The following is a 21,399-nucleotide window of genomic DNA, read 5'->3' as shown; positions in this document are numbered from 1 at the left end:
AAAAAAACTTGAGGGGAGGGGGGTTTCACTATATATATCACATGCATTCAAAGCCTATTTATAAATACTCTTGTCTATAAATTCTCCCTATATAAAACATAAACCTTTTTTGTTCAATATGTAAATGATCCCTTTATATAACACCCTTCTGTGTGTAAAAATGTATCCAAATAACATTTCAAAAATCCCTTAGTTTGAGTCCCAGGGAGTTCACTATATGTATACCCTTTATATCACGTGCGTTCAAGGCTTATTTATAAATATCCTTATCTATGAATTTTTTCTTAATAAAACATAACCCTTTTCTTTTCAATCTGTAAGTAACCCTTTTATATGGGACCCTTCTATATGTAAAAAATGTGTAAAAATGGTATTTAAAATATCCCTTATATTGAACCCACATGATACACCACACTCTGAAAGAGAGGAGAGGCTTGCTACAGTATAAGTTCAAGTTTGAAACATTTACCCCTTTTGACCAAGGACCTTACGTTTTAAGAAAAACCTTAAGGAACAAGAATAAAGTTTGCTCAATTGCTACAATTGAGCTCAAAGGATAATAGAGGCAAACTGTAGTTTCTTCTAGTGAACCTTTAACGTATAAATCTTTGTTGCTAGTCTTGTGAGGCAATGTTCAAGTCATACAAATTGTAGCACTAAGGTCATAAAACTCTGCCAACACTCTCTGGTATTTCTCAATCATGCGGGTCCTTGTGGATTTTTCCTAGTAATCAAGCATGCGTGAACGTATCAACCATAATTAAGGTCAACATATTCAAATGCATATTATATTTACATTCCATATTCAATTAAATTCAATTAATCCAATTAATCCATTTAAAGACAAAATGTAAATGTATTTACAATTATGTTCAAACTCAACCCATTACATGCTTTTGCAATAGGGGTCCAGATCATACATACAAAAATGTTATTATTATTTACAAAGAATGCAAGTTTGATTGCAAGTTGAAGTGAGCTTATATTGTTTTCTCACATGTTGTAGTGATTAAGACTCAAAAGGTTCAATGATAGCTCCACACTATTTCACTTTAGTTGATCTCTCATGTGATAAAAAGTTTTATTCAAGCTAACATGAAGTTCTTGTATTGACTCAACAATATCATTTGACAATATATTGATTCATGGCAATCTATTATCAAAGACAAGTAAAGCATTGGCAAACAAAATCACAATTTTCATCCATAACCAAGTTCTTAAGTAGTGCCCCTTCAATTAATAAGCTAGCCTTTAGCAAAAATTTTAGAGGAGCCAGAAAACCTTTAGGCAAAGATAGGGTCCAACTTTGAAAAAGATTCATGCTCAGGTACTCACAAACTCAAAAGAGCTAGATAAGTTTAGAGACAAAACAAACTCATTTGTTGAAAATGCTCCTTAGAGGATATGATTTTACAATCTTTTCGAGGATATCTTTTGACCAAAAGAAAATCTTAGAATGGTTAGAAACAGTATGTGTTCTAAGATCTATGGAGAAAGATCTAATTCAGACTACTATACAAATATATCCCTCTTTTGAATTTACCAATGAATGTTGAGGTATTAATATTATTTGCTTCATTGGGTAAAGTTGATTATTGGGCATTTTTAGGTAAATTGGAACTCACAAAAAAGAGATAAATGAATCCCCATAAAAATGTCAATTAGTGCTTTCTTCATGATTCTTACATCTATATTATTTCAAAGTTTTCTAAGAATCACTCCTTGGCAAAAACATAAACCTTTAAAATGATTGTGAGAAATGGTATTTTTGAGAGCATTCTCAATACAATAGTAAACAATGGTGAAGGAATGATCCATCATATTCCAAAACTTTCTCAAGCACTCTTTAATATATGACCATGTAAGTATGTAATTTTTTGCAATCCAAATCCTAAGTTCTTCATAAGGAATTTATGTCACTGACTTGAGCTTCTTCACATCTCTATATTGTCTTGTCTATTTAAAAACTTCCATCACTATATCATTTTATGCCGAGAAATAATATTGTTATAATTCCTCTATTGTGTTAGTAACGACTACGCTAGATTGACTGTAAATAGTAGTTATTGTCCTTGATTAGATTGGTACTCACTAGTATAAGGATGATACACATGCATCAAAATGAGACTTGAAGGAACATACTAGCCTTAAAATGTGCTAATGTGAGTCTTGAAGCAAGGCTCAAATGTTTCTTAATGTTTTGCTATCATGCCATTTTGAAACACGGCTTATTAAAGACACAAATTTTGAAATTTCTTTCAAACAATTTTAACTTAAAACAAGTAGTCACGTACTATTAAGAATGGATATTTTTAATAAAGACTTAAGCAAATCCTCTTTACACAAAGAAATGAAATATGAACATCATTCCATCCTTTCTTCAAGACTCTCCTCACTATCTTCTAAGGCAAACATGTTTCTCGCTACATTGGACTTTACATGAAATGTGACTCTCATATTCTAAAATATAAGTTCTTTTAGACTCTCATGGTATCTTCGATTGTTAGCGTCTAGTAAAAATAATTTCAAAATGGACAAGATAGTACAACGAGTGCTAAAGAAGTTAAAGCAAGAGTGAGAAAAATCTTCATGGCAAAAGATAGGCTTTAGGTTATAGAAACATTCATACTTAAAGAATCATAAATTCAACTGATTTCTAAAAAGGTTTAGAGACATGCAAAACTCATTTCTTCATCATCATTCATGTAATGTGTTGAAAATGTAACTACAAATAGATGATTTCACAATCACATTAAAGGTTCTTGAATTTATACAATCATAAAAGTGTTTTTTCTCAAGAGCATTTCAAATAGAATAGCAAAATAATGATGCGTAATTGACTCCGTTGTGTCTCTAAATCATTTAAAGTTACTCTTGCATATATAATCATATAACTAAAGTGTTTTTGAAATCCAAGCCCCAAATCATTTATGAATCTCTTAGAACTCTTACTTTAGCTTCTTTAGCTTCTCTATATGTTCATTTCTATATTATAAAACTCTCATCACTATATTCTCATATATGCAATAGCTTTACCCTTCTAACTTTGGAACCCATCATAAATGAAAATAGAGGAGGAGAATAAGCAACCAATTTCTTTTGATAATGCCCATATCGACACAGAAAGTCTAAAGAAGTATAAGACAAAGTCCTCAAGCGTTAACAAGCAACAACCCATCATTGTTGTTGGTCCATCCTCCCAGTTGACGTAGACTTTATATTCACATCTTGATTTCATAAGAATTTGTAAATACTCTCTAACCACAACTAGTAATGTCATTTCAATATGAGAACTCTTGTATAAGATACTCAAATGGATTTTGGGAATCAACAATATCTTCATAAGTCTTCTTAAGAAAGCTTACAATAGGTTTACTAGCACTACAATATAACATTAAAGTCAATAATCTAATGTAACAAATAGAAATAATTATACTACATTGCATTGGAACAACAAGGAAAGGAGAGCACACTATACATCTTGGCTTGGCCATATACTTTAGAAAGAGAATTTATTAGGATTATTTCTCTTGCAAATATATCAATGTAATTTAAACTCTAGTGGGCTTTCCAAAGAAAAATATTACTCAATAAATAATTAAAAAATAGAAAACCAAAAAATGTTATAGGTTTTGAGGCTCTATTTATCTTTCAATATAAGGGAAAGAATATAACATTTTACCATTAGGGATTGAAAATTTACATAATTACTTTAAAATCTAGGAAAATAGGATGTGTCCTTCCTATGTTAACATGATTGTCTAATTTTTTTAGCAATCTAGATTAGGTAAAAGATAACCTAAAAACCAACTATAATCCTGCCAAGAAATGCAAAAAGCATGTTATACCCACCTAGCAACATTTATAGCTCGCTAGGCACAACAAAAAGCTAGGAAAACTTCAAATTATAGGCTAGCACCACATATCCTTATTTAGAAAATTAGAGAAAAACTCGACAACCTTATCCCTCACTCACATACTTTGCTCAGCCTACCAATGATACATATCCATGCATGAGATTGTCTCTGTCACAGCACCCTTGTTTCAAACTAAGAACTCCAAATTAAAAAAATGATTGTGAAACTATATCTCTATAAGAAGACTTAACATGCATAATATTCAGGCCTCACTATGACAAAAAGAAAGTAGAAATGTAGATTTTGAGGGGATCACTTATGAATGTATGTGTGTATCATGTGAGTTCAAAAATAAGAGATTTTAAATGTACTACTTTATACATTTTTAAATATAAAATAGTGTATGTAAAGGGATTATTTACAAATTCAATAGAAAATAGTTGTATTTAACTCAAGAAAAACTTAGAGATAACAGTTTTTATAAATAGTCTTTGAATGCAGGTGATATCTGTATATACATATATATATAGTGAACCCCCTAAGAATGTGGATGGTCGACTTGATTTTACAGTTGCATTTATAGACTCGTGAAAGTTGTGGCCTTGGGAACCCAAAAAAACACAAAAATAGCTATAAAAAGTTGTGTTTGCATCTAAATTCTATGAAAAGTAATTTAAAATTAGGCATTTAAAATGTGCATTTTCATGCAAAATACACTAGATATTAAACATTTCCATAAACATGCAATTTAATTTTGAGTGAAACATAGCAAGAGAAGTACTCAGAAAGCACTAAGTGATAAATGAGACATAACACAAGATTATGAGCTCTCATTTGAGAAGTGCCATGCTTAAGAGATTTCATGGAGAGAGGATATTTGACTCCTCATCTCCTATTTTTCTCTACACACATGAATATATATTTTTTTAAAATTTTACTTTCCTTTCATCTCTCTTCATTGCATTCTTTCCTTTCATTGTATTTTTTTTTAAATTTTACTTTCCTTTCATCTCTTTTCATTGTATTCTTTTTTTTCATCTCCTTGTTTGTCTTTTTTGGTAAAGCAAGTGATCCCTATATTTGTAAAAGGAGGCAAGACAAGCTTGGCTTCAAAAACAAGGCGAGTTCATTTTGAGGCATAGAATCTTCTCCTTTTGCTTTGCCATCTCTAGCTTTCATCTATTTTCTTTGTGTATTATTGTTATACTTATTTTAATCTATTTTTGATTAACATGACCATAAAAGAGGTCTTTGCTAGGATGGTGGATCAAGAACCGTGTAAATTGGAGCGTGAAAAATGTAAAAAATCTTCAAACATGTAGTGAAATGCTTTTTTTCACACATCTAGAAATGTGCTTATTGACCTCTATTCTTAAACAACTCTTTGTATAGTGTATGTCACCTTTGGGTAAGAACATCTCTCTATATAGTGAGAATAGGAAGAGTGTCATAGAGTGTATAAAAGCATGTGCAAATTACATGGAAAAAAAGAAGCTACACACGTCTATTAACATGTTGGCTTTATGAAAATAGAATTGCTACAAGCTAAAAATGGAATTCCTACAAACTATGTGGATATTTGTTTATTTAACTTCAAATATAGCTAGATGTATTTTAAAGGAAGTCTTAAGCTCAACTTTTCATTTTCAAAAAATTTAACTATGTCACTTTATTTGTATATATGTAGGTACACAAAGGGCAACAAGAACGATAGAGGAGAAAGAAAGAGAGTAACTATGAATAAGGATTTTCACAATTTCATATTTGTTTTTTCTTTCTTAAATATAGAAGAATTTGTAGTTTTATTTGATCTTAGATTATAGTTTCTAATCAATATCTCTCTATTTTAATGTTAATATGGCTAAAATAGTTTCCTCTACTTTTATTTTACAAATGGAGATACATATTCTCTTGTATATGGTTGGAGAGCCACCGTACTCATTTGTGGTGCAATGGCTTACTTATTCCTCAAAGCATTGCAAGGAAATTTGGAGGCATATGACAATGAGAAAAATGTTGTGCATATTCCATGTACGATACGTACTTCACGTACTTCTCCTTCTTCCTCTCCTTGGTAAGTTACCCTCCCTTGATGCTTGCTTGCTGCTTCTTCTTGTTCTCCTCTTTCTTGTTCTCTCTTTCTTCCTATCCTTGGCTTTCCTTTTTCCCTTCTTGTGTGTTTGAAATGAAAGAAGAGGTGAGTCATGAGGAGATGAGGCATGAAGAGACTAGGTGAGGCATGAGGAGACTGCATGTCGGCTAAACTCAAGCTTCAGAACTGCAAAAAACGCAGGAAAGGAAAGGCGCAGTTTGAAAAGAAATGATTTAAGTATGGTTTGAATTTTGACATGTGCATCTATTTTTACGTGTATATGCACGTCTATTGTTCAAATAGACGCGAAAATAGACGCCAATATAGACGCGTAGGTAAACCCGGATATATACGCGCATTTTGGGCTTTATCATAATTTTTTATTTTTAAGATAAGTTTTGATAGTGAATTCTTATCATAAGTTTTAATGTATTTATGATGATTTTTGTGTATTTAAAATTGAGATCTTATGTAAATATATGAATTATAAATATTTTGATGTTGTCATGAATTAGATTTAATCATGTCGACGTCGTCATCACCTAGTGCAGTGCAAGTTGATGAGTCAATGAGCACATCCTTAAGTGAGGATGAAACATTGCGTCTTCATAATCGAGATGCATGGCTATGACGAAAAATTAAATGCATGTGTGATCATTGTCGAGGGTGTATTTTTCAAGCATGTCGAATTGCAATGTCACACCTCAGCTTATATGGAGAATGGGACCGAGAAAAATCACCGGTATTCATTGTTTTTTTTTACCACTAAGATTGCATGTCTATGTTACGGGAATTATATATCAATGTGTATGAAACTCCCTTTTGTGGTTGAGCAGGATGCGGTGCCACATCCTCAGATGCTCCCTCCCGGGCATCGAGAGGCTGCAAAACGTCGACATGAGGAGGCAAAGTCTTCAAGAAGAGTAGAGACTGACGACCATGATAGTAGCCCTCATGAAATGCCCCATCAAGTTGTAGAGGATGAGATTTTGGACAACATGGTACACCATCTATTTTCGCAACTGGTTCAGGGAGAAGGTCACTCTACGAAGCCAGATGATCCACTATATGTAGCATCATCTACTCCGCTATATGAAGGTTGTACGCACTCCGTTCTTCGTGCATCCCTCGAGATACTTAACTTGCAAACAATTTGGATGGAGTAATGTCAGTTTGGATGCGTTATTGAAGTAGGTATCAATTCAATTTGGCTTATTAATCATAATATTAATTGTTCTATTTTGAAATCAGATAGAAATATATGTTGGTGGTTTTTTAACTCACTTTTAAAAATATATGTAGTTTATTATCACAAATGCTTCCAAAAGGAAACAAATTGCCAACTAAGAGAGAGCAAGCAAGACATAACTTGACATCTCTGGGAGGCCTCGATTATGTCAAGATCCATGCATGTGTCAATGATTATGTCTTATTTCGTGGGATTCATGAGTTCACACGAGAGAGTCCTGTTTGCTGCGAATCAAGATATGAAGTGGAGATGAAGTCAATGGATGTGCCTTGTAAGGTTTTGCGACATTTTTTTATTAACACAATATTAGTGACTTTGGAAATCTCCCAATTCCCATTTTTGAATACTAAAAAGGTGGCACTCGGATAACATGCCCATAAGTTTCTCAAAACCATATGATGTGACCTATCATTGGAAAGCACTTGAAAAATGGAATCTACTGAGCTATAGAGCGCTCGATTTGGAGTTATAATGTTCAAGTTATGACAAATCCAAAGATTTCACCACATGACCCAAACTTATGGGAAATTCCCATATTCCCCAATATGGTGTTGATTGTTCCACGTATAAAACTTATGTTCAAGTGTAAATCTATTGGAAAGCTCATGTCATGGCATGCTAGTCATCGTTCAAGTGATGGAAAATTGAGGATCCCTGCAGACACACCGGCATGGCAACATATAGATAATTTGTGGCCCGTTTTCAAAGAAGAGCCAAGAAATTTGAGATTTGGTTTAGGTATGGATGGAATCAATCCATTTGGCATCAAAAGCACATCATACAGTGTATGGCCATTGGTATTGGTGAACTATAATATTCCTCCTTTCATGGCAATTAAAAAGGGACATGTGATGTTGTCCCTTTTGATTCCTGGAAAGCACAAGGTAAAAAACATGAATATTTACTTAGAGCCTTTGATTGAAGAGTTAGAAATGTTATGGGAAGGTATTGAGGTGCAAGATACAAGTGCATCTGCATCCTCTAGAGATTTCACATTGAAGGCCATGTTGTTGTGGACCATGCACGACTTTCCAGGATACGGAGAGTGTTCAGGTACATGTATATAACTCTATATTTGAAATTTAAGACTTGAATCAATTGCATTTTATTAATTCACTTATTTTTTTAGGTTTAACCACGTCAAGATATCATGCATGTCCTATTTGCGGTCCCTCTCTAGTTTCCTCTAGGCTGGCACGTTTAAAGAAGGTTATCTACGACAATCATCATCGATTTCTTCCTATTGACCATCCTAAATATGTTCTCCCTACTAATGGAATGACTCCACAATCTCTAACCATTTGATATTGGAAGGAGAGATGGATTAATGCCGACAGCCACCCTCCACTCGGCATGAGTCGGTAAGAAGTGCATTTCTCTCGATTGACTTTAAAGTATTTAGCATGATGAATTGTTTACATAATATATTGTTTGTTTGTTAGGTTCTCTATATTTTTTCGTCTTCCGTAATGGACTGAACTCAAGATCAATCACCTGTTGGACCCCATGCACATACATATTCAAAAATGTTGTATCTACATTATGGGATCACTTGATAGGGGCTCGTGATTCAGTTAATATAAGGGAGGATTTACGTAACATTGGTCGCATGAGACGAGCTTGGCCACGCATTGGATGCACCTTGGATGTTGCCAAAGAATGAGGAAAAAATAGTGAAGGAACAAATATATAGCTTTCGAACACCCACAAGATGTATGAGATGTCTCAAGGGAGCCTTCATAAAGAACAAGAAAAGAGGTGTCGAGCAACTATCTGGTTTGAAGTCCCACGATTGGCACAAAATGATTCAAGTAAGGGTATCTCTAACCATGAATATAGTAATTAGTGGAGTAACTATGTGTAAACTTTGGGGTATGATGACTTTTTCCTCAACTAATCATTTGATCTATGAATGTTGTTTACATTCAGTTCATACTTCCTACTAGCATATCCCATTGTGTATCCAAAGATGTACGTGATATCATTTACAAGATGGAAGAGCTTGTGAGGTGTGTATACATTATATTTTTTCATTATATATCTTTGAATTTCTACACAAAAATAAACAATTCTCAAATACATCTTAACAGATACGTGAGCTCGAAGGAAATTGATCCAAACACATTGCAAGATGCTCGAGTATTATCTGTTGAGGTGGTTTGTTTGGTGGAGGAAATTTTTCCTCGATCCGTTTTGACTACTCAATTACATTTACTTGTACATTTGATTGATGAGATCACACTTTGTGGGGCAGTTCATGTAAGGTGGATGTTTTTTCTTGAGCGCTTCATGAAAACCTTGAAAGATTTTGTGAGGCAAAAAGCACGGCCTGAGGGAAGCATGGCTAAGGGTTGGTTAGTACAATCATCCCTTGTTTATATCTCTGAATATCTTGCTGAAGTGGATCCCTCTCAACCACGACTATGGAAAGATAATGAAGACTTGAGGATGACCTCTATAGTACCTCAAGGAAAATGAATGAGTAAAGTGCTAACAAAAGAATAACTTCGTAAGTTAAATAGTTTTTGTGTGCTCAATAGTGATGTAATGAGCAAATGGGTGAGACTATATAATGAAGCAATGGCAAGAAGAAAAAGCGAAAGACGAATTTCGCACTAGATATGGACGTAATGTCTCATTTCTAGATCATCTAAATGCGCTCCCACGTCATATTGATATAGATTGGTTACATGAGGAAATGGAGATAATGGAAAAAGAGGAGGAAATTAATATATCTCAAGAAGAGTGGGAATATGCACGAGGTTGCTTATCAAAGGTGAGACATACTATCAATTAATTTGTTTCTATAAGTTTTATTTTATATAAATAATTGACATGTTTGATCTTTTATCTTTTACTACTAGTGCACATTATTCAATGCACTTTGGTGTGAGGGTAAGCATCTTTGAACTCAACGTATAGATGAAAAGATAAATACCCAATATTGTGGTGTCCTTGCTCACTTTGAGGATGCCAATGGTACCATGGAAGGTTATTCTGGCTTGTTCCAAGATATTCTGAAGCTTGACTTCAGACGATTCTTTATATTGCTAGATGTGAAGTGGTTTAAAGAAGTGGTAACAAATGGTGAGCATTACACAATCAGACGTCATCCAAGTGGTTTTGTAATCATTGACTCTACAAAATTTCACCAAAACAAGAATGACACATTAGTACTACCTCAACAATGCGAGCAGGTATTATGCAAAGGCTAATTTTTTTATATGTATACATGTGATACATATACACAATATAATAAATACTTAAGTTCTTTGCTTTTGTTTTTCAAATACAAGTTGTGTATCATCCAATGGTAAACAATAACCGATGGTGGTATGTCATCCCTATCTCTAATCGTTCAAAACAAATATATGGTAATATTACCGACATGGAGATAGCAGATGACAATCCAACAATTAATGATGATATGCATGATGACACCATAATGGATGATATGCGTGATATAGTACAAGATGAACCTCGCGAGGATGTTCAAGGAAACGCAGAAGAAGACAATAATGTGATTGTCGATGATATTGATGAAGTTATTGAGCAATATAGCAACACATCTGATAGTGGGATAGACTTATTTGTTTCGTTACCTCTTGGTAACATAGACCTAGAAGTAGATAGTTTAGCAAGGGTTGATCTCATTGAAGATGAGATGGATCATTTACTGTAACATACTTAATTTGCTTATTGATTCAATGTGTATTCCTAATTCTATGGTTTTTATCATGCGCACATGTGTATACTCAAGAATCAATAGTCAATTTTAAAGCTGAATTGAATTTTCCATAATAAAAAGGAAGTATCTTTTATCATCTTCAAGTACGTAGAGAAATTACGAGATACATATTGCAATTCTTGCTACTAATTGTAAGGTTTCTGTCGCTTGCTGCTAATTACTTATATCAGGCTTGTCAACTGGAGGAACTGCCATTTATTAGAGAGCAATGAAAAAGTAATTATTAACTCTATTTTTTTAATTCAATGATTCAATGTGTATTCTTAATTCTATGGTTTTTATCATGCGCACATGTGCATGCTCAAGAATTAATTTCAGGTGGTTAAATAATTATTAACTTTGGTTTTTTAATTATGTGAATTGCTAATTTTAGGTGGTTAAATAATTGTGTGTTTGCTGGCGCGTCTATATTAGCGTCTATTTGCGCGAATATATAGACGCAAAAGTCGTGTCTATTTACACGCACGTTTACACGGACTTATAGACACTGTGATAGACATGCCCGACTTTGCGCATCTAACATGCGCGTCTATGCCTCATTTCTGTTGTAGTGCCAACAAGTATTTCGGCACAACATTACAGACAAGTGGAAGGAGATCCCAGATGCCAGTAAGGAGTACATAATCGATACATTGTATCGAGAGTTCCCTTAGCCCTCTAGCAATGATAGATTTTGGAGAGGGTGGATGCTGACGCGTATGCGTGACTATCAGTCGCATAGATGGTCTGATGCACGCGAAGCACTCAAGCAGGGCAAATCGAAGCCGAAGTGGTTAGATAGAGAGGACTAGAGTAATCTCTAGGATGAGACGACATGCACTCCAGACAAGTGGAAGCAGCAGAAGGACGCAGAAAAGGCACGCTTGGACACATGATCGGTGCATCACCTTAGCAGCGGCGACGACGCAACATTCGTGGCAGATTTTGTAAGTATTAATAGAGTAGAGTACTCTAATTTAATGACATCCATGTTGATGTATGTATTTCAAACATGAATCTTAAGTACATTGTTTTTCAATGTTTGTGTGCCATAGTAAGGTTTTACGAATCGCGACCCGACTGCACTAGAGGTGACATACGGGGAGAACCATGGCTTGAGTTCCCTGATCGAGAAGCTCTATGCTCGCCGAACGAGTTTGTATTTGGTACTCACAATTATATATATATTTGCTGTTGCAGACTACAACGAGATGAGTTTTCTGATGCAGATGAGTCGTAGAGAGCAGATTAGGCTACATAGGATTACTCCCCATCTTGTATTATGTAAGGCCTTATGGCCTCTATCCTCCATATGTAATAGCAAAGTATATATGATTCGGACGTCTATGTTGTAGCATGACTCCATATTTGCTTTGTCACGGTAGCACTTCTCAATTTAAGTTCTGTTATTTTCTTTATCAATGCAGTGCACATTTGTGTTAATTAATGTCATGAAAGTACTTGTTTGCAAAGTCTTGTCATTATTTGGGATCGATTGTCTAACTTCTTTGACAGCAGGAATTGTCTCTTAGCCCTATGTGGCTCTAACTGTGGCAGGGTTGCATCTGCAGCTCTGCCACAAAAAAAAATATTCTATGCAACTGTCGGTATCAGCATTAGAAAATAATTCTGCAATCGTCGGTATTAGCATTGGAAATTCCTCTGTAACCGTCCCTATTTTCGTCGGTATTAGCGTCACTCAATAGCGATGCTAATACTGACAGTTTTGTAGCGATGCTAATACCGACGCTAATACTGACGACGGGAATATTTTTATATATAAAGAAAAGGTCGTTATAGCATGTATATGTTGTAGTGATACCATCATTGAGGTTGTTGCGGATTAGGGAAAAAGATGACCCTATCCATATTACAATTAGTATAAAATTCCACTTTGAGATTGCTAAAGCGCGTCAAGTATTAGGGACTCTTACCTACTCACAGTGATTTGGCAAAACAAATGTATCACTCAAATCGGTCCACTTCTTCGTTGAGTCAATCTCAACAAAGCCACTTGGCCCTCGCCGAATAGTTGCACCTGCTCCTTTGAGAGTAACCTTGAACCATTGCATATCAAATATGGTCACGGAGAAACTTCGATAGTCCACTGCAAGGATACTCTATAAACATCCGAAATACTCCATCTCTACAACTACATGGTTTGGATCTATGGCATATCGTCGGCTTTCCTGCTCAAACATTGCCATCACTCCACAGTCCATTATCGAGCGTAACTTGTCGATGTGCTCTACTCTGAAATGTCGTCCACGTGACCATGCTGCACTATGGACCTTATACTGGGAGAAGAACAAGTATATTAGTTGTGATTCGCAGTATAGATTGTAATTTCTTGGGATTACATCCATACCTTGGGATTGCATCCACGTGAGAAGCCCCACTCTTCTTTAGTAACTGTTTCTCCATCTTGAGATGCTTTGGTTAGGGCCTCATGTAGCCATCTAGTGGACATGAGTAGAGGCATCTCCTCTAAGCCCTTTGGATATCGAATGGGCCGTTGTCGCGTACTCCGTCAAAAGTGATCTTGCAGACTCTCGCTCAGCTCGAGCATCCTCATACCGTTGCAGCCACTTCTCCATCGTAGCGCTATGCAGCATACAAAATCGGTTCACCTTGGACTCCATGGATGCATCCATCTTCTTCTCTATTCCGTTTCCCACTAGGACATCTCCATTCAGACGATCATCCTCCTTAAGTGACCATATCAAGCCTTTGTCCCGGTCCAGAGTGGACAACCACTCAGAAATGTACACCAAGGCCTCCGACACTAACAACCTTCAGCCATGCTACCCTCAGGACAAGCCCGTTGTCACACAAATCCCTTTAAGGTCTTTATGAACCATTCAAGGAAAAACATCCATCGACTATGGACTGGACCTGCAACATGCAATTCATCTACAATATGCACTAGAAGATGGGTTTGTATCGTGAGCATGCTAGTGGGAAGATACTTCTCCAAAAGACAAGCAGTCTCTATTGCCATGCATTTCGCGGATTCAATCAATGATGTGTGAATATATTTTTGGGAGACAAACTGAACCAACTCGGACAATTTGTAAATGGCTGTCCTACCTCTGATGTCAGAGACCCCGTGATTGCGATCGGCAATACGAACTGTGAAAACCATGTAATTAATATTGTGTATAAACAAACGGAGACTCTGAAATCTAATATGCAGAATCATGCCATACGCAACCTCATACCGTACATACCTGACACATCTTATGCCAATCATGGGATTTGAGTCCTGTCAGTTGGTCATCCTTTGTGAATGTTGTCTTGAGAGAACGCATCAAGCCAGTCGGCGTGTGAAAGGACTTGATGTTTTCCTTTACTTGTCGCACTTCATTGCCAGACAAAACCCAAGGAGCCGCTACAAGAGAAAGGCCCTATAGACGCGCACTGTACACGCGAAAAAGCGGATGCGTTTATAAGCGTGTGTATCAGCGCGTCTATTCACGCTAGTATAAAAAATGCGTCTATATATCCGTGCTGATAAACGCGCTTATAGATGCGAAAATAAACGCACATATTTTTCATTTCTCATAAAGTCCCTGAATATGACCAAACCTCTTAACAACTAGTATTTTTTTGAATAGGGCATGATTGGATGTATATATGACACAATTACACCTGGATCCAACGCTACGACATGATATACATGTATAGGGCATATACATGCATAGGACATGATATACATTACCAACTTTACTTCTTTCTGAGTATTACAAATATATATCCAATCATTCCAAAGCTAATTACATATATGTGATTTCATGCCCTATATACATCCAATCATGCCCTATACAAATGTGATTGGATAGGGCATGATGATTGGATGTATATATAAATCAAAGGTTGACCTGTGCATTTGCAATATATATATATATAAAGAGAGAGAGAGAGAGAGAGAGAAAGAAAGAAAGAAAGTTATATAGAGATAGAGAGAGAGAGAGAGAGAGAGAGAGAGAGAGAGAGAACTGATCAATACACTCACATGTCTCATTTAATGTTGTGCACTTAACCTAGCCATGCATGCCAATTCATAGCATGAGTAGATTGATGTAAATCAGTTGGCTTGTGCATATGCAAGCTCTTCCAATCATGTCAAGGTGCACTTATAGCTCACATATAATTTTAGATAAGGTGGACCACATGTAACCAATGTGCACATGTCCTCTTTTCATCATCTTTAGCCAGTGTGTCCACTTGTTGGTGACTAATACCAACAAGCCAACTACAAATCTCTTATCTACGAAATGTATAAGTAAATTAACTTGGTTAATTCGATGAGGCCAAGTTTTCCTTCCGTGGACAGTGGGTTGGCTATATTCTACTTCAAGGTTATAGGAACTTGCAGAAGTCAATGGAGCATCCTAAAAATGACGATACTTTAATTACTATATCAAGTCACTTCATGTACATATCTTTGATTGATTGATGGATAATATGCCTTTCTCTATCTCTTTCGTGTACACCTTCATTGCATTATCTCTCTCTAGCTAAAAACCATATATGCTTTATCCACCTATTGATACTTGCATGCAATTGTAAGTGGGATGGTCTAGTAAGTCACTACATATGTGCCAATTGACTTACCAACGTGTTATCTCTTATCCTCAAGCTTTGTTATATATGTCACCACATAGGTCAATTGATTCCCTAAATACATGCATTGATTCCTTAAATTGTTACTGTGCGTCTGTAAGTGTGTGTGACAGGAATTATCTGCGCATATACATGTGCAATTACACGCGCTGACAGACGCGCCATGCAAGTATAGAAAAATTTAAAAAAAGTTGTGGCTTTCTTTTCAAACCTGTGCTTTTCTGCGTTTTTTGCACGTTTTTTGCAGTTCGAGCTCGACATCACTACTCGTGTCTATCTATCACTTCATGAAGCCAGAAAGGATCTTAGATGTTAGGGAAAGACAGTTAAGATCTAGAACCTTGAAAGAATGCCTTGTCCAGTGGAAAGATTATCCCGAAGAGGATGCCACTTGGATAGATGAAAGCTCTCTCAACCATCAATATCCCCAGTTTATCTCGAGATGAGGACATCTCGATTCCTCCAAGGGGGAGAGAATGTAATATCCCACGTTAATAAGAATGAATTAGTTAAATAGAATTTTTAAAAAAATTATTCCCCCCTTATCCCTGCAGCCGATTGACAAGCTGGAGGGGGAGGGGAATAGAAGGAGATACTAAGCTCCTTGGTGGAGCCTGTGGAGGGAGGGAGGACATGCGTGTCGACACGCAAGAAGAGAAGATCCCCCTCCCTCCACTATTTAAACGAGGGGAGGGGGCTGCTGTATAGAAGGAGGCTGGGCCGTGAGAGAAGAGGCTGAGCAAGACAAGGGGAAGCGCCGCCATATCTCCGAGCTGAAGGGAGGAAGACGAGTCGCCACTGCCACGCCGACATCTGCCCTCCACCACATCAGCATCGACTGTCGTAGTCCGTCCAGTCCCGCCGTTCTGCTGAATAAGCTTTCCCCCCCACGTGGAAGCTTTAGAAGCTTCCTGGGGGGAAGCTTATAAAAGAACCTTCTTAGCCCCCTTTCACCCGCCCTTATGTTTTTCTTTAAACCCCCTTTGTTTCCCCCTCTCGAGTTTTTAAATCCCCCTTAAGGCCTTGTTTCCCCCCCCCCCCTCCCGGGTTTTTAAATCCCCCTTAAGGCCTTGTTTTCCCCCCTCCCGGGTTTTTAATTCCCCCCTAAAGCCTTGTTTCCCCCCCCTCCCGGTATAATCCCCCCCCTAAGCCTTGTTTTTTCCCCCTCCGGATTTTAATCCCCCCCAAAGCCCTTATTACCTCCCCCCCCCTGGGTTTAAATTTTCCCCCCTAAGCCCCCTTGTTTCCCCTCCCGGTTTTAATTTTCCCCCCTAAGCCCTTGCCCTTTTCCCCTCCTCATAGCTCTTTAGACTATTCAAGTCACACCCATAGGCCTACTTTGTCCTTAGGCTACCTTGCAGACTTCCATTCTCTTGCATTAATTCCTTCACTCACTTTTTAGATCTTCTTGTGCGAGTGCTCTCTTAATTGAGCTTTGTGTTCTTAGTTTTATCAAACAAGCCGGTGTCCACACACTCCCATGTCCTAAAAATCCAATTCTTCATCATGGCCTCGTATGGTATTCCGTAAGGGAAAAATAGCCGTGAGATAAAAGATAGGGAGGGAAGTAGAGGGAGTGAAAAGAGGGAGTGAAGGAGGAAGAGTGGGGAAAAGGTAAAAGAAAAGAAAGGAGAAGACGGTGGAATTCCAATAAGAAAAAGGAAAAGGCGATCTCACATTCAAACTACGATGCCGCCAAAGAAAGTCCAAGGTGTAGCTTCGGGAGGGTCATCTCCCGGTATCCATGTGGATATCTCACCTCAAAGCTAGGTTTTTCTTCTTGGTGTTAATTCGGTTTTAAGTCAATCATGCAAAGAAAAATTGTTAAGGATAGATATATTTGTTCGAGTTATTTTTAACGAAGGAGTTAGCTTATGAATGACAATGTATACAAATTAGCTTTCTTCAAATTGCATCAAGCATTATAAAATTATAGGCAAGATTAACCATTTACTATAGTAATATATTCCTAAAGTGTAGAAATTATATCTTGCACCATTAGTCTTATTCCTTTCGCAACGAATCATGGTAAAATGGCTAAATTCATGAAAGGTTTCTTTCGATGCTCAAATTACTAGGGAGTTATCTTTGCTAGTTGCACATCTTAGCAAGACAACTGTTGTTATTTGGCATGAGTTCATCTTTAAAGAAAACGGAAGTTAAATGTTAGGAATTAACAAGTATAAAAATTAGATATACGAACTCATTTGGAAAGAAAATGTAATGGGAAATTGTTGGATGACACTCTATTAACACTTTTCCCCTGCTATTTGAGGACTTGGGACTAATAAAGTGTGTATACACCAATTTCTCAGCTAGGCCTTTTGTCCCAAGGAGTATTGTCGCCCTTTGTATCATCTTGGCATTATGCTATATGCCAAATTAAATTGTATTGATTGGGAAGGTTAATTGTCATAAGGAAAGTAAAACCGTGACAAGACGAGTAAGATTACCTTCCAAAAGCGAACCAAACCAATCTAAACATAGAAACATTCATACCCTAACATTTGACTACTTTCCTTATCGTAAGGACAATAATTTCATAAAGATAAGAAACTAGGGTTTGTCCCTAAATGAAGAAACCCTAGGCCTGACATACGTCAGCTTAAAGAATCTAAACAGATTATTCCATCGCAGGACTTGCGCAACATGTATGAAATCATTTTGTGACTGATTCACAAGGAGAAAAGGGAAAAAAAAACCCTCATCAAGGACGGCAGATCCTTACGCAAGTTATCTTGCAAAAAGACGTAGATTTGGATATCCTTCTAAATAAGGAAAGTTGTAAAATAGAAACTAGCATATCTAAGGTACCTTAGGGTTAACCAAGTTGGGTATACCCTACACCGGAATATAAGGGATCTTGCCAAGTTACAAGACATCTTGAGAACGACTGCTGATACACTCAAAAAGGAAAGAACACTTCCTTAGCAGTTTGCCATACGACTGGGTTGATTAATGGAAATATTTGTGCTTACTAGAGATTTTAGGGCTCTGTTTGAATTATGAATTACAAATAAAAAAAGTACCTATACTTCAGGTTAAAGGCCTGAAGGGAGAGGCAGCTTCAGTTACCCCCGACTGCCTGCCTAACCCTAACCAAGGGGGTTGTTGACCGCGTCGGGAACGTGGACCGAACCCGCCGCGAGAGGTCTTCTGTTAAGCTCTACTTGGAGTAGGAGGACGCTTGGGTGCCGGGGGGGCTCTGGCCATAAATCCCTCGCCTTCCGGGTCGTGCACAAGAGGCTAACGTGACTCAGGATTGGATCTCGAGACCCGCATACTAGTTGACGGGCGGAAGCTTGGAATAGTGATCCCTGGAGATTACTGGTTAGCCTTTGGGCAGATTATGGACAAGCCTACGGGCGGAACTTCTTGTAATTCAAAGATAAAATGATGAGATGTTAAAAGAACTTGCTTGATATTGTTTTTATATGTCACGTGATAAGATTACGTGAAGGAACCAGTGCTTAACAAGATTAATTAAAGAAGCTGATTGTTATATGTCAAATTAATGTGTTAGATAATTACATAACTAAAACAAACCGAGGAAAGTGCGGAGGATGGGCCATGGGTCCGTCTTACGGTTGGGTGGTCCCGGTTAGCCGGGAACTTTTCTCAAAAATCTCGAAGAACATCGGAATGATCATCATCATCAAAAAGAATAACGAGAACGATGACCTAGAGTTACGTCTTACCCGATTTACGTTGTTTTAGGGGAACGGAATGGGACTATGCCTTATGGCAGAAAGGTTGAGCTTTGCATCCCTCTCGTTTTCCATTCTCCTTGAACCAAGTGCAGCGTGAATCCATTTCGGACCTGGCGTTTCTGCGTAAAGTAGTTCGCTCGGGTCTGACGCTAGTTGCTGTTAGCTAATGACCCATTAGGAAAACCCTAATTCTGGTCGATCCTAAGTGGAAACGGCCAGGATACTTCCGCTACATGGCAGACACGGGAAGAACTAGATCGCAAAACCCGTAACATTCCATGGGAGTGCCGGGCGGAGCTTTCTAGACATCCTTTCCGATGGACTGCTAAGACGTGTCCTGGATGATACTAGGGAACACGTTACAGGTTCTAAGGAGGCTTCCTCAGCCTATCACATACGTGACATGGGAAGCAAAGGCCAATGATAGGAGAATGGGAAATGACAACAGAGAGGGGAGGGTGACAAGGACGTTGGCAGGAAGAATGGGATGGCGGCAGAGCAGCCGTATGAGGGCAGCGATTTCCTGGCGGCGGCATCTCCAGCTCGGCGGAGCTATGGCGGCGTTCTCCTCTCCTTCACAATTCGTGAAGCTCAGCAGCATCCAGACTCCCTCCTCTCTTCACACAGCCTTCCATCTTACCAATCCCCCACTAAGGGGGGTTCTTATATAGGTTTAAAGGGGGGAGAGAAGCTCCACCACGTGGGCTATGCATGGCTTCCCCCCGCCCATGCAACACACACCTCTCACCTAGCCCATCCCTCCCCACACTCCCTCTCCTCTAGCCGTGCATCAGCTGGGGGAAAGGGATAATAATAAAAAAAATTACATTAATATTATACATTTTGCCCCCTTCCAAGAGGGTGTTTCCCCGTGGTTATGCGGACTTGAACCCCCGGGCTCAATTTCCCATTGCGGAGGTCTCGTTTTCGCCCGTGCGTGTTACGGATTAAGCTGTCGGAAATTACAATGTGGAAGATAACCTTGCATAGGTTTTATGTGGCGTGCGGGCAGTCAGGTTTAGTAATATTTTCGAGCAGAAATGTTATAACTAAAGATGTAGAATTTTCACCTAAGACCTTAAAATCTTTTACAGAGTTGACACCAGTACCACGTGGTGATAATGCAAGCGAAAGACTCTTGATAGAGTGTGTACGAGGCTGTGTAGCTACTTATCTGGATGTTGTGTGGAGTCTCTGGTTATATTAGGATCCATGCTTAAGGGCTCACACCAAGAAACTAAGGTCTTATCCATGTGCAACCTAAGAAGATGTTTTATAATGAAGTGCACTTGGTGAAGGCCTTTGCAGAACACATTGTCAATATAGAATTGGTGAGCTCCTCGATATTTATTTACATCAAATATTAAAGAAAAATTTTGACACATAAAGCATCAACATATAAGGGGGTTTAAAGAAATACATGGGGTTGATTTTCCAAATAAAATTGGTTGATGAGGTTGTAGTGGGTATTGGCCTAAAGCACAATTACTAGTAGCCTTGAAAAGCATGAATGCCCACAATTCGAGGTGCCATACAAACAGACCTACACGTCAACTCAAGTAGTATCATTGATATATATCAGATGTATAGCTTGGATACCAACAAAGACATATAGCAAATTTGAAGATTTTAAATACAAGGTCAAGGTATTTAAGAATAACAAATAAGAAAAAAAAACTCATTAGGCACGTTTTCTACAACTCTCTGGCTAAAAACAAAGTGCATGTTAGAAAAATTTTAAGTAGAGAAGAAACACTTTAGTTTAAAGGCTTTGTTGTAGGCCGTTATATAGTAGCAAGTTCACATCCCCATTTATCAGAAGGATACTTGTTTAGTACATGGGTTGAAGCCATATTTTGTTTCTACAAAGGTAGAGCATGTGGTAGCAAGATACGTGGAATCCTTAATTCAACATTTATGCTGCAAACTATCTTATAAATGTGTGTGATGCTGTATTCTTAAACAAGGGCTACAAGTCCATCTTTATATTGGTAATACAATGGTCTATATGTATAACAACTACAACTCAATTACAAAAGCACAACATGTGACACAAGTATGCAACACTCTTTCATGATCTAGAGTAAGATGAAGAAATGCTCAATCTGTTGGAAGTTTAATTTGGATTATTGTTCCAA

The sequence above is a fragment of the Lygodium microphyllum genome, chromosome 30, assembly GCF_053477565.2.
Source record: "Lygodium microphyllum isolate KBCC chromosome 30, Lygodium_microphyllum_v1.1.10, whole genome shotgun sequence".
Lineage (NCBI taxonomy): Eukaryota > Viridiplantae > Streptophyta > Polypodiopsida > Schizaeales > Lygodiaceae > Lygodium > Lygodium microphyllum.
Note: the sequence above shows the minus strand (reverse complement) of the source record.